Source organism: Hyla sarda, chromosome 1 (genome assembly GCF_029499605.1).
Source record: "Hyla sarda isolate aHylSar1 chromosome 1, aHylSar1.hap1, whole genome shotgun sequence".
NCBI classification, from domain to species: domain Eukaryota; kingdom Metazoa; phylum Chordata; class Amphibia; order Anura; family Hylidae; genus Hyla; species Hyla sarda.
In genome coordinates this window covers 356,385,210-356,400,803 of record NC_079189.1, presented here as the reverse complement: position 1 = coordinate 356,400,803, position 15,594 = coordinate 356,385,210, and the positions used below count along the sequence as shown (strand labels likewise).

The following is a 15,594-nucleotide window of genomic DNA, read 5'->3' as shown; positions in this document are numbered from 1 at the left end:
TATATATATATATATATATATATATATATATATATACATACATTTTTCTAAATTGCATTTACACTGTCTGTTTGAGGTATGCATCGGTTAAGCTCCTGTTGTCTTTATCGAATGTACGCTATTCTTAGTGTCCTATTCACTTAAAGGAGCCACCTTACATATTTGCTACCCTTCATATTTGTTATCTCCTTGACCATAACAGTCTATGTTAACGCTATGCTAACGCAAAAAATACACTTAAGGGTAGGGTCACCTGTAGTTCATCCGCAGTGGGTTTCCCACATCCTGAAATTCTGTTTGGAAATTTTCCCCTGTGGATGTGCTATGTGTGATTCTAGCTTAATGGTGTTTTCTCAACTGCCTTGTTTAACCCTGCACAGAGCCAAGCCTCCTCTCACTTGCAGATTTCAGCAGGGGAGGCTCTTACTCTTTAATTGACACTTTAGACACACAGGATCTGCATGTTTTGTGCTAGCTACTAGCACTTTGCATGACTTACTGACACAGTACTTCTTGCACACATGCAGTAGAGCTCATGTATTTAAAACATCAATTAATATGTTTACATAAAGATATAGTTCCTGGCAGATAAATGGCATACTATGTGCTGATTGAGGGTGTGATGTCAGAAGCAGCCGCCAGGCCACTGCTCCCAGAGTTGATCTGTAACCTCAACAATGAACAGTAAACAATGGTCAGAGAAAAGCAGCTGTAATATAAATAAAAAATGTCTGAAAATTATGTCCCTTCTCTCATGTGTCTCCTCTTGTTAGTCATGTGGTTTGTCTCTCCCTGTTCCTTCCCTTCCCTCTCCCTTTCCCCCTTCCTTATCCCCTCCCTTAGTGTTCATAGTCTAGTTACATTGGTACTGGCTTTCCATCCATTTGCTGGATTAGCATTGTTTAATTTTCCTTTTCTTTCATTGTCCTCCTCGTGAGGGATTGGTTTTCCACTATGGGTTTGATCCACTATGCAGGTAGCCGGAGGGTGATTGAGCCTGCCTTGAGCAGGTTCCTCCTTATGAGCAAAGATCACACACCTCAATAGAGTTCTATGGAAATCCATTGATCTGTATGAGGAATCTAAGGGACCAATAAAGTGTAAAATATAAATAAATAAATAAAGGTTTAAGCACACGCATACATTAACCTCTTCCATATAAAATAAATAAATAAATAAATCACATCACCATCCCTCCCCCCCACTTTGCATATAAAAAACATGTAAACACGATAAAAATAAACATATTTGGTGTTGGCGCGTGCGTAGTTGTCCGAACTATTAAAATATAACATTAAATATCCTGTACCGTCAATGCTGTTAACTTAAAAAAAAAAAAAAAACTTAAAATTTCGTTTTTTTAATAACAGAAAAAATAGAGTAAAAAGTGATCAAAAAGTCCCATCAGTATCAAAATGGCACCGACACAAATAGCAGATTACGGCACAAAAAATGAGCACTCATACGGTCCAGTATACAGAAAAATGTAACTGTTATAGGCATCAGAAAATGGCAATTTAAAAAAAAAAATTCAAAAATTTTTAGATTAGATTAGATTTTTTTTTTTAATAAGTAAAACATGACTGAAACCAAACTAATCTGGTATTGCTGTTATCAGGCCAACCTAAAGTATCAAACAACATGCAAGTTTGACTACAAGGTGAATGGTGTTTAAAAAAAAAAGCGTGAGGAGGGGAAAATGAAAGCGCAAAAACTAAAATAAATAAACTAAAGACCTTATTTACATAGTATTATGGTTAAAATTTTGTGTACAAGTGAATCGTCATGAGGGACAAGTAGATTGTGTTCCATTTTAGTCCCTTGGACAAGTAGTTTTATTTTAAATTTCCACACCCCTGGTTGTAGTCTTTGGTCTGCATTTCATTATCAACTTTGTGATTTTTTTTTTCCCCGTCATATCCTATATTTTTGTTATAAAACAATTTCAATAAAAACTTACAGTTGAAAAAAAAGTGTGAAAATTATACATATTTACAAAAGTGACTAACTTTACATACCCTACAAATTAAAAACTGAGAATGGAAATGGGAATACCCCTTTCAGTGATCAGCAGAGCTAATGTGGGAAAATGTGTCTGGTCCTTCAGCTCAACATGGAGTCAGTGAGACTCTCTAGTCCAAGCTTGGCTCTTCTTCTTAGCCATTCTCTCCTCAACTGAGCCCCCCATCCTTGTGTGGACATTTTATACTCTGCTCAAAATAATAAAGGGAACACTTAAACAACACAATGTAACTCCAAGTCAATCACAGAGGGCATCCTCTACGTTTAGAGGAAAGAAGGTTTCTACACCAGCACAGATGGAGATTCTTTACTGTTAGAGCAGTGAGACTGTGGAACTTTCTGCCTGAGGAGGTGGTCATGGTTAACTCTTAAAAGGAATTTAAAAGGGGCCTGGATTCATTTTTGGAGAATAATAACATTACATGTTATGGATTCTAGATCTATAGGGACAGAAGGTTGATCCAGGGATCTATTCTGATTGCCGTATTTGAAGTCGGGAAGAAATTTTTACCTAGAGTACGAGGTTTTTTTTTCCTTCCTCTGGATCAACTTAGTAGGGACTCATTAGGGTTATAGGTTGAACTTGATGGGCTCTGGTCTTTTTTCAACCTTATGAACTATGTTACTATGTTACACTTCTGTGAAATCACACTGTCCACTCATGAAGCAACACTGATTGACAATCAATTTCACATGCTGTTGTGCAAATGGAACAGACCACAGGTAGAAATTATAGGCCATTAGCAAGACACCCCCAATAAAGCAGTGGTTCTGCAGGTGGTGACCACAGACCACTTATCAGTTCCTATGCTTCCTGGCTGATGTTTTGGTTACTTTTAAATGCTGGCGGTGCTTTCACTCTAATGGTAGCATGAGGGCAACAACCCAGCAGCAGGACCGCTACCTCCACCTTTGTGCAAGGAGGAACACTGCCAGAGCCCTGCAAAATGATCTCCAGCAGGCCACAAATGTGCATGTGTCCACTCAGACAGTCAGAAACAGACTCCATGAGGGTGGTATGAGGGTGTGATGTCCATAGGTGGGGGTTGTGCTTACAGCCCAACACCGTGCAGGTCGATTGGCATTTGCCAGAGAACACAAAGATTGGCAAATTAGCCACTGGCACCCTGTGCTTTTCACATATGAAAACAGGTTCACTCTGAGCACAGAGTCTGGAGACGCCATGGAGAACGTTCTGCTGCCTGCAACATCCTCCAGCATGACTAGTTTGGTGGTGGGTCAGTAATAGTATGGGATGGCATTTCTTTGGCTGCACAGCCCTTCTTGTGCTTTCCAGAGGTAGCCTGACTGCCATTAGGTACCGAGATGAGGTCCTCAGACCCCTTGTGAGACCATATGCTGGTGCGGTTGGCCCTGGGTTCCTCCTAATGGAAGACAATGCTAGACCTCATGTGGCTGGAGTGTGTCAGCAGTTCCTGCAAGAGGAAGGCATTGATGCAATGGACTGGCCCACCCCTTCCCCAGACCTGAATCCGATTTGAGCACATCTGGGACATCATGTCTCGCTCCATCCACCAATGCCACGTTGCACCACAGACTGTCCAGGAGTTGGCGGATGCTCTAGTCCTCATCAGGAGCATGCCCAGGCGTTGTAGGGAGGTCATACGGGCACGTGGAGGCCACACAAACTACTGAGCCTCATTTGACTTGTTTTAAGGACATTACATTAAAGTTGGATCAGCCTGTAGTGTGGTTTTCCACTTTGATTTTGAATGTGACTCCATATCCACACCTCCATGAGTTGATAAATTTGATTTACATTGATAATTTTTGTGTTATGTTGTTGTGGTTAGCACATTCAACTATGTAAAGACAAAAGTATTTCATATGATTAGTTCATTCATATCTAGGATGTGTTATCTTAGTGTTCCCTTTTATTTTTTTGAGCCGTGCATTTTTCCTTAATTCTAACTAGTAAATATAAAATAGTTCCCGTTTCACCCTACTTTAATGAGAATTTCCACCCAAGTTTTACCAGTACCTTAAGTTTTTGTATTTGCCGTATATTTTTTCTATTTGATACAGGAGATGTAGCATATTTGTTGTCACCTTTGATTAAGAGATAAGGTGAAAACTTAAAATAAGTTTAGGGTTTTTTAGTGAGTGAAAAGATCCTGAATAGTTTCAGGTTATGTAATAGCCTGCAAAAGGACGACAATGCATTTGATAAGTGGAGAAGATATATTTTTAGCTTTAATTGTATATTTTGTTAATTAAATTTGCATACACTGTTTGATTTGTGGGAAAACATGGAATTTATTAGTACACATTTTTGAAGAGGTTGTCTTAAACTTAAATGCTTTTGGAAGTTTTTTTTTTTTACCTGTAAGATTAAAATACGTACATTCCCATGTAAATGAATAAAAATGTAAGTGAAAACTGTTAACTAAATAGCAGTTATGCAATTCTCACTAACCAGATGCTTGCATGAATAATTAATTTCTGTTAAGTAATTAAAGGGATAAAAGAATGACCATTTCATTAATTTTGTTGACTGTGTAAAATGTGATGAGGCATCACCAGTTGTCCAGGTCAAGTCTGCACTCAATACATAACACCAGACAAAGGCTGGAATATTTTCCATTATCTTGTCTGCACATCATAATTATCACACTTGCCTTTTATGCCTGGATGCTTTCATCTATCTGTAGTCTCTTCTGAAATCTTGATTGACTGTAGCACCTACAAATATTTTATCTACAAGACATTAGGTTGACTGTAATAGTCATTTCATTTTTGCTCTTCAACTGCTTTGTTGTTCTAGAATGTTTAAAATAATGTAAAATTTATCATTTTACAACTGTTTACTTTTATATTTTCTTTTGTAACACTACTAATACTTTTAGTTATGCTGCAAAAAAAAAACACACTTACCCTCCCTTTTTCACTTTTTGCCCTGCTCTTGTTTTTCTCGCGTGGGGTAATCCCTTTAAAGAGCACCTATCATCAACTAAACTTTCCCTAATCCTCCTCCCCATCTGTCCCTGACTCTAACTATCTCTATCCCTGTATTTATTTTAGTTTAAAACCCCATGTATATACCTTTTTTTCATAGCATCTTTGCTAGCTCAGTGTTGTTCAGTATACAAGGGCAGGAAGTGGTCGTGGGCTGGCAGGCGCGACGTCATCAGAAGCCTGGCCAGGCCAGCTTTTTCGCCCTTCTTCTTGTATGCTGCGCTCCCTCTCGGGAGCGCGCATACAGGCAGAGTACAGGGGAGAGACTGCCGCCTCCTCCTCTCTGTTTGACAGTACATATGCCATACTGAGAGGAGGAACGTCGGAGTACTGAGCTGCCGGCCCTGCTGCTTCTATCTTGCAGAGCTGCGCTCAACTGACTCTCGGCCAGCACACGCCGACTCTCCTTGTCAGCGGGAGGAGCCTGAAGATGCCACTGGCCGCCAGAGCCAGGAGTGCGCCCTGCAGGGATGCGTGCACAGCGCTCACTCCTGCCTGTCTGATTGACAGGCGGGGAGCTGCGCTGAATATTTCAGACTCAGCTGCCAGGCCGGCATGAGTCCGAAATCGCTAAAAAAAGACTCCTAAGGAGTTCTTACCTCTAGTGGACAAAAGTTTAAACAGAAAAAACACACAAAAGTATGGATGATTGGATCGCCTGTGGCACTGCCGTGGGGATCCGATCATCCAAAATGGCGGCAGGAGGTCTCCTTACCTGCTACGACCATCTTCTCTGGTCTGACGTCAAGCAGACCAGAGAGGATTGGCAATAACACTGAACAGTGTTAACAATCTAATAATTGCTATAAATTGTCCCCTATGGGGACTATAAAAGTGTAAAAAAAAAAAAAGCCCTACCCCAATAACAATGTTAATGGAGCCTTTTTCCCATTTTATCCCAAAAAGCGTACATTTTTTTTATTTTTTATAAAGAAATATTAATAATGGTAATAATAGTAAAGCATGTAACCACGGGTATCATTTTAATCGTATTAACCCATAAAGCATGCCATTTTTAGCGTAAAGTGTACAGTGGGAAAACAAAACCTTTTAAAAGTTTAAATATACACGAGGTGATAAAGCTGTGGTTTTAATCAAAGGGTTGGTGAAGGAATGGCCAAGAATTTCGTTTGTAGTGTGGCCATATTTTTCCAATACGTGAAAATGTTTCCATTATAGTGGTTTTTTTCAGTTTATGTTTTTAGTTAGAGGGGAAAATGTTTATGCAGTAATATCAGGAAGTATTACTTTACTGAGAGAGTAGTGGAGGCATGGAATAGCCTTCCTGTTGAAGTGGTCGCTGCAAATACAGTGAAGGAGTTTAATCATTCATGGGATTGACATAAGGCTATCCTTCATATAAGATAGGAGACCAAGACTTTCTTGGTCATATGATTTAGAGCCAGGAGAGAGAATGTCTTGATGGACAATTATTATTATTATTTATTTGTCCACTTTTTAGGATGTCTTGTTTTGTGGTAATTTTTAAAGGTGCCATTTTTATGCAGTTTTTTTTTTTTTTTAAGCCAATGGTAATAGCGGAAAGAGGGAAAGTGTGTAGAAAAGAATGTACTTGTCCCCAGCATAACTTGAAAAAGACCCTGTTGTGGTTGAAATGTTGTATGGTTACTGCTATGGGGAATCATTATAATTTTTTTTTTGTTTAATACTTGATCTAACCTACTCGTTAAAAAAATAATGCCATACTTTCTGCATGACATTTTTTGGGGGCAAAAAATTGCAATCAGATGTTATCTATTAGTCAATAGGAAAATATGAAACTCTGTATGTGCAGGGGTATGAAAATAAAAAAATAAATGGATAAAAATCAACAACAAAAAATAGTGAAAGGGACTATAACGGAGCACAATTTACTTGTGCTCTTTCATGACAGTCCTGGTACATAAAATAATTTCAACCAAAATGGTATGTAAATACGGTCTTTATTTATAGAAACAGGTACCCCCCTGTGCCATTTCATCCCCCCACCTCTTCATTTACACCAAAGCAGGGCTAAATGCCTGAAGAATTCACCTGCCCTTCTCCCAGGACTGCATGTCCTGTCATCGGGCGATTCAATTTCCACACTCCTCCCCCATAGGTCTTCAATAGAAATCCTTTAATTGCACAATGAAAGAATCACATGGCTTGAGACAAAAAAAACACAAATGCCAAAGGAAAAAACTATGCTGTACAAAACTTATGTTTTCCTACTATACTTTTGGTCTTCTGCTCCTCTCTTAACTGTGTGTTCATACATTCAGGTCTTTAACTGCAATTATTGACTACAAGCTAGGAACATATAATTGGAGTAAAGTCTGAGACTTAAACTCAAATAAATTCCTGGCTTTGTATTTAGTAATTGCACTATAAATCCTGACCGTGTGAACTCTCTCATCTGGCTATTTCCCCTGATTTAAACCGGTCAACCCATCAGTTCTGCACATGTGACTGCTATATCACGGTGGAAAAGCTGCATTGTCCGCAAAAGCTTTTGGATTCTTCTCTGCTCGGTGCTGTGATGTATATTGCACGTACACTTGCTGTGTAGCGAGTACAGCAAAACTAGTGTGCCTTTACACTGCACTGGTTGAGAGAGTGCACCACATAACCGTTTAGTGACCATAAACTGGACATGCCTGTCCTGAAGCAAAATGACCTACAGGAGGACATAACTCAACACAATTGGCCAATCATATGCATATGTTTTTGGCTGCATTCACACCTCGTTTTTACGTTACGGTGCCGATTCCGGCTGGGGGAGGGGCAAACCTGGCTCTCTCGTACCCCAGCCGGACCAGCGCTGAAATCCATTTACTTTCATTTTTGACTCTTATGCTGTTTCCTGACCGGACCTACGGGTAAAAAATGAGCCGACCGGAGTCACAGTTTGACTCCGGTCGGCTCATTCAAGTAAATGGATTTCAGCGCTGGTCCGGCTGGGGTACGGTGGAAGCCCCGTAACGTAAAAACGAGTTGTGAATGCAGCCTTTGCCTGGTTGTGATCTATCTAGGAGCAGTATTTATTCTTTAACCCCTAAAGGACCAGGGTATATTCTGTTTTTGCACCCAAAAATCTATGATGAAACGGGAAAAAAATTTGGGAATTATGACTTACCGATAATTCTGTTTTCATGAGTCCATCACAACAGCACCACATGAGGTTGCCCCCTTATCTGCATAGGAACAGGAAGCACAAGAGAGTTTGGCACCTCCCTCTATACTCCCTCAGTGTTTATAAATTACTAAGAGAGCAGTGTTAATATACATGTACAGATACACATAAATAATAAGGGTGGGAAAAAAATAGATGCTGTTGTGATGGACTCATGAAAACCGAATTATCAGTAAGTCATAATTCCCACTTTTCACATCGTCCACTCACGACAGCACCACATGAGACATACAGATAAGTGTAGCTTTAGGGAGGGACCACAGCCTGCAGCACCTTCTGGCCAAAACCAAGGTCCCGAGAGGAGGCCTCATCCAGCTTATAATGCTTGAAGAAAGTTTGCGGAGAAGACCAAGTTGCCGCTCTGCATATCTGTTCTAGAGAGGCCTAAGCTCTCTCAGCCCAGGAGAATGAAATTGCCCTAATGGAAGGAGCTTTGATGCCTACTGGAACTTCTTGACCCGCAGAAGTATTGGAGTGACTGATAGCTGACTTAATCCATCTGGAGATTGAGTTTTTTGATGCTTTCTTTCCTCTATTTGGTCCTTGATACTGAATATAGAGGATATAATATTTTCTCCAGGTTCTAGTGGTCTCTAGATAGTGTAAGACCACTCTCCCGACATCCAGCTTATGGAATTCTTCCTCCTTACCATTTTTGGGATTGGCACAGAAAGAGGGAAGAATTATGTCTTGGGATCTATGAAAATTGGTACAACGTTTGTCTTATTCATGAAATTGCTGAAAAAAAACTTTTTGACCCATTTGTGTTCAGCAATGCTAACATAAAAAAAAAAAAGCCAAGGGCTGCCGCCTGGACCTTTTAGTGTACTCTGAGATAAACCTAGGTCAAAACCATCGTGCAGGAAGTCTAATATTCTGGGAATATCAGAGTTGAGCAGATCTGGCAGAGAGGAGCCACACCAGGACATAAACTTATTCCATTGCTTAAGATAAATGGAGCAAGTAGAATCCTTCTTACTTTTTAGGAGTGTATCAATCGCCTTTCTTGAGAGACCCTTTTGCTCTATCACAACCCTTTCAATAGCCAGGCAGCCAGTTGGAGATTGTTTAGATTTCTTTGGAATAGAGGGCCCTGGGACAACAAATCGTCCCTCTGAAGAAGGATGGGTTCTGCTATGGCAAGTTCTTTTAGAAGGATGAACCAGTTTCTCTTCGGCCACATTGGAGCTATGAAGATGAATTTTCCTCCTCCTAGTGTCACCTTCTGGAGAGCTCTCATGATTAGGGGAACTGGTGGAAAAGCATAAGCTAGATTGAACGACCAAATCTGTTGAAGAACATCCACCGCTTCTGGGTTTTCTCTGGGATTGAGAGAGAAGAAACGGTGAACTCTTCAGAAACGCGTGAACTCTTCAGAGACACAAAGAGGTCTATTTCCGGAAGACCCCAAGACTGATTCAGCAAGAGATAGACCTTAGCATTTAGGGACCATTCCCCTGGATCCATAAAGATGGCTACTCAAGAAATTGGCAGATGGATTGTCCACCCCTTTTTAAGTGTACTGCGGAAAGGGATAACACATTTTCTTCTGCCCACAGAAAAATCCTTTCTGCTAGAATCTGCAGAGGTGTGGGTCTTGTTCCCCCCTGGTGATTGATGAAGGCAACTGCTGTAGTGTTGTCCGAGTAGACTTTTACATGGAGGCCTCCCAATAGATTTTTTTGGAGGCTTTCAAAGCTTTGAATATCGCTTTTAGTTCTCGATAGTTGGAGGAACAGGTCCGGGTTTCTTGGGACCATGAACCCTGCAGATGAAGATCTTCCACTATGGCTCCCCAGCCCCATAGACTGGCATCTGTTGTTATAGAAATAGATGGAAGAGAGATCCATGGCAACATTACCAGAAGATTTTCCTTCTTTAGCCACCGGATTAGGGATTTCTTTACAAAAAGAGGAATCCTCATCTTTTTTTCCTAGGGATAACTGAGAGCGATCCCAGGTCTTCAGTATTTGTGACAGAAGAGACCTGGAATGTCTCTGGCACCAGGGTACAGCCGGAATGCAGGAAATCATGGACCCCATTAGGGACATGGCTTCCCTTAGGGTGACAGATTTGGTTCTCAACACCTTTATCTTTTCCTGAATGGATGATACTTTTTCTCCTGGAAGAAATGCTTTTTTTTTTTTTTTTTTTTGTACCTCTGAATTCAGGATCATGCCTAGGAATCTCTTGGCTCTTGAGGGAGAGAGATTGGATTTCTGAAAGTTTACTATCCAGCCTAGCCGCTGGACATGTAGAGACAGCATGTGATGAGAATTTGCAGTGATCAAAAGATCATCTAGGTAGGGAATGGTGGTGATCCCTTCTAGTCTTAGGAAGGCTACAACCTCTACCATGAGCTTTGTAAATATCCTTGGAGCTGAGGATATTCCAAAGGGTAGAGCTTTGAATTGAATGATAAACTTTCTTGTTTAACCGGACTGCAAACCTGAGGTATTTTTGGTGAGGCTTGTAGATTGGAATATGGAAGTAGGGGTATTTTAAATCGATAGTTGCCATCCAGATGTCTTTTTGGATTAATGGAATAGCAGATTTCAGAGTTTCCATTTTGAATCTTTTGTATATAATGCATTTGTTCAGACCCTTCAAATTTATAATGGTTCGGAATGAACCTTTGGGCTTTGGGACTAGGAATAAGTTGGAGTAATGACCTAGGCCTAGTTCTTGCGGAGGAACTGGAATAACAGCCCCAAGGGATAAGAGATCTTTTATACCTGAGCTGAGCCTCATGTTTGCATTTTCTGATCCTAGATCTGTAATGTGAAATCTTTGAGGAGGAGGGAAGGCAAACTCTATTCTGAAGCCGAACTCCAGATAGTTCAGAATAAATTATTATTTTTTTTTTTAAATGTTTGCCCACTGGCGAAAAAATCGAGCTAGTCTTTCCAAACACCCCCACCTAAAGACCGTCACTGTTTTTTGGAAGCAGTGTTTGAGGGAGGGTTGAGCAAAATTCTCTCTTACCTCCCTTTGGGTAACTCAATCTACCTGTTTTTCCTTTTCCTTTGTATGGTTTGTTTTTGGGAAAGGAACGGAAATTACTTTTGTTTGGTAGACTTTTCTTCAGGAAGAACCTTTTTCTTATCCGCAGCTTGTTCCAGAATTTTGTCTAACACTGGGACAAATACTGAGTTACCCTGGGAAGGAATACCACAAAGTTTACTCTTTGAGGTAGAGTCCCCCTGCGAGTTTTTAAGCCATAAGGCTCATCTGACTGAATTGGACAGAACAGCCGACCTGGAGGACATTCTGACTGACTCAGTCGAGGCGTCAACTAAGAATGCTGTAGCTAGTTTTAACATAGGAACTGATGCTAATATCTCTTCTCTAGAAGTTTTGCTGGAAAGGTGATTCTCCAGTTGTTCGAGCCAGACGAACAAAGATCTTGCTACGGTAGTAAGTAGCCACAATATTGGGATTAATCTGAGCAGAAGAGTCCCATAATTTTTTTTTTTTTTAACCGTCCATTTTACGTTCTAAAGGGTCTTTAAGTTGAGAACTGTCCTCGAAGGGCACATCAACTTTTGGAATTTCATTCCATAACTTGGTATCTTCATTAAAAGGAAATCTAGAACGGAATTCCTTGGAAAGTAACAGCCTTTTCTCAGGTTCTTTCCATTCTAAAAGAATCAAATCTTTAATGTTGTTGTGCACAGTGAATACCTGTTGCTTTTTAGGTTTTAAACCCACAAACATGCGATCTTGGATAGAGGTAGGTTCAGCAGATTCAGTAATGTTCATTGCATTTCTGACAGCATTAAAGAGTAGCTCCCACCATCTCATATTTATTTTACTCTGTCCCTACCTATAGGTAATCTATCCCTAACCCCCTCCCTGCCTTTAAAGAAATTTTTAGGGACTTACATAGCGGTCATCTTCTGGTCTTCTTGCTTGCTGCTCTTTCCTCTCCCGGGAGCCAGCTTTCCCAGCAGGTGTCACGTCATTGACGCCTGCTAGGCAAATACTTCCGCTCTCACTTCATCTATGCTGCGCTCGCCTCGCGTCGGCATAGATGATCAGCCAATCGCATGGCAGGCTGCTCCGGGGTCTCCTCCTCCCTGTACATGTGATACCCGGGGAGGAGGAGTATAGGAGCAGCCTGCATAGCGACAGAAACCTGCCGAGACCCGGTGCATTGCCATGGATCGCTCCCTGAGCGTTAACGGGGGACGGGGAGTAGAGCTACGGGGGACGGGGAGTAGAGCTGCGGGTGTGGGGCGCTCGCGGGGAGGCACACTGATGACAGCGCCATCGGGCATAGGGATCCCGATAGCGCTGTGGATCAACAGTACATGTCATAATAGAGTAAATGTATATGAGCCAGCCGTATGAGCTGCGTAAATGTGTGAGCTTCTGTCGGGCCACAGAGGCCATGAGAGCTCCGTGCAGCTTCAGCTATCACAGGGAGAGGAGATCCTCTCCCTGTGATAGCCAAACTGAGACTGCTGTGCGCGTCGATGCGTGACGTTTAAATATGTCACGTGACAAGTGTGAGCCAATAGGATGTGATGGAGGTGGACCATCTCATTCTATGGCAAATCTCATTCTATGGCAATGCATCGGGACCGAGAGTGTGTTTATACTGCAGTGTACATGTCGGGGGCGGGGATGAATGGGCTACGCGCGACTATAACCAGCCAATGCGCGCAGCCCCGGCGTTTAATGTGCTCGCTCCCGCCTGTCTGATTGACAGGCAGGGAGCGGGCGCAGCCGAAAAGAAAAAGGACTGATTTTGCCTAGCCAAAAACAGTCCTTTTTCTGGCGTGACGTCACGCCAGGCTGCAGAAGGCCACTAGGAGGGTGACACCTAGTGGGCAGTTTTTAAACGTAAATTTCACCATGAAAAAAAATAAAGAAATAATGGAAGTATATTAGAGATATGTTGTAGTACATAAGTACTACAACATATCAAAAAATAAAGTTGATGACAGTGCCCATTTAACAAAAATTTCTGTGTCCTCAGAGGAGAAATAATACCTCTTATCACTCCTCTGTGTACAGGCTTCAATGACTTCACCCTCTTCTTGAGAATTAGAACCCAAGGAAACAATGTCAACATCAGAATCAGAGTTTACGAAGACAGTGGTTTTTCGGTAAAAAGGACACCTTATGTTTATTCTATAGGTCCATAAGATTAAAATGATACCCTACTTATATAGGTTTGATTTTGTTGTACTTCTGAATAAAAAATCATAACTACATGCAGGAAAATATATACGTTTAAAATTGTCATCTTCTGACCTCTATAACTTTTATTTTTTCGTGGTATGAGGGCTTATTTTTTTGCGCCCTGATCTGAGGTTTTTAGCAGTACCATTTTTGTATTAATCGGATTGTTTGATCACTTTTTATTCATTTTTTCATGATATAAAAAGTGACCAAAAAGACACTATTTTGGATTTTTTTTGCGCATACGCCATTGACCGTGGGGTTTAACCCCTTAAGGACACAGGGCGTATCCATACGCCCCCGTTTCCAAGTCCTTAAGGACACAGGGCGTATGGATACGCCCTGCGCATTTCCGGCCCCAGCCGCTAGCTGGAGCGGAGCCGGTGCCGGATGCCTGCTGAAATCGTTCAGCAGGCATCCCAGCATATCGCCCAGGGGGGTCATTATGTCCCCCCATGTCGGCGATTGCCGCAGATCGCTGGACAATTCAGTCCAGCGATCTGCGGCGGATTCCGGGTCAATCGGGTCTCCAGTGACCCGGAATTACTGGCTGATCGGGGCCGTCTGAACAGCCATAGCCAGCAGGGGTGAGGTGCCACCTCACGATCGCCCTGATTCGTCGGCCGGTTTCCCGGCTGACCAATCAGGGCGCCTGCTGCGGGTTTCGCTCCCGCAACCCGCTCCGCCCCTCTTCCGGAGGACGTGAGCGGGTGCGGGAAGAAGACCCCGGGTGCTGGGGACCCCGATCCCCGGCATCCCTGTTGGGATTGGGGCCCCAGGAGCGACGGCGGTGGCGGCGAGGGACTGACCTGCGCGGCGGCAGCATGGAGCAGCAGCAGGAGGTGAGTGACAGCCTTCTACTGTTGCTTAGCAACAGCTCCCAGCATACAAAAAGGGCATGCTGGGAGCTGTAGTTATGCAACAGCAGGAGGCAGACCACCACAACTCCCAGCATTCCCTTATGGGCATGCTGGGACTTGTAGTTTTGCAACAGCTGGAGGCACATTTTTTTCTATGGAAAAGTGTACCTTCAGCTGTTGTGTAACTACAACTCCCAGCTTGCACAATCAGCTAAAGTGCATGCTGGGAGTTGTAGTGGTGCATCTGGTGGTTGCAGAACTACAACTCCCAGCATGCCCGTTGGCTGTCGGTGACTGCTGAGAGTTGTAGTTTTGCAACAGCTGAAGGCACACTGAGTTAAGTAGCAAACCAGTGTGTCTCCAGCTGTTGCATAACTACAATCCCCAGCATCCCCAGCCAAAGTAGTATGCCTCCGGCTGTTACATAACTACAAGACCCAGCATGCCCTTCCGCTGTCCGTACATGCTGGGGGTTGTAGCTTTTGCAACAGCTGAAGGCACACTGGTTGCAAAACACTGAGTTTGTTACCAAACTCAGTGTTTCACAACCAGTGTGCCTCCAGCTGTTGCAAAACTACAACTCCCAGCATGCACTGATTGACCGTACATGCTGGGAGTTGTAGTTTTGCAACAGCTGGATGCACACTGGTTGTGAAACACCGAGTTTGGTAACAAAACATTTTTTTTTTTTTTTTTACATATGCAAAAGTCGTGAAACACCTGTAGGGTATTAAGGTTCACATTACCCCTTGTTACGTTCCCCGAGGGGTCTAGTTTCCAAAATGGTATGCCATGTGTTTTTTTTATTTATTTTTTTTTGCTGTCCTGGCACCATAGGGGCTTCCTAAAGGTGACATGCCCCCCCAAAAAAACATTTGTCGCTCCTTCCCTTCTGAGCCCTCTACTGCGCCCGCTGAACAATTAACCTAGACATATGAGGTATGTCCTTACTCGAGAGAAATTGGGTTTCAAATAAAAGTAAACATTTTCTCCTTTTTACCCCTTGCAAAAATTGGGCCTACAAGAACATGCGAGTGTAAAAAATGAAGATTTTGAATTTTCTCCTTCACTTTGCTGCTATTCCTGTGAAACACCTAAAGGGTTAATACACTTACTGAATGTCATTTTGAATACTTTGGGGGGTGTAGTTTTTATAATGGGGTCTTTTATTGGGTATTTCTAATATGAAGACCCTTCAAATCCACTTCAAAACTGAACTGGTCCCTGAAAAATAGTGAGTTTGAAAATTTTGTGAAACATTTCAAAATTGCTGCTGAACTTTGAAGCCCTCTGGTGTCGTCCAAAAGTAAAAACTCATAAATTTTATGATGCATAAAGTAGACATATTGTATATGTGAACCCCAATTTTTT

The 15,594-nt window shown here is 42.1% G+C and overlaps 1 protein-coding gene across 3 annotated transcripts in view; it reads left to right on the top strand.

Annotated features, from left to right (window-relative positions):
- The window catches only part of KDM4C (lysine demethylase 4C), a 459,478-nt gene that overhangs the window by 78,241 nt on the left and 365,643 nt on the right, over window positions 1–15,594 (top strand). The gene's annotated exons all lie outside the window — the stretch shown is intronic.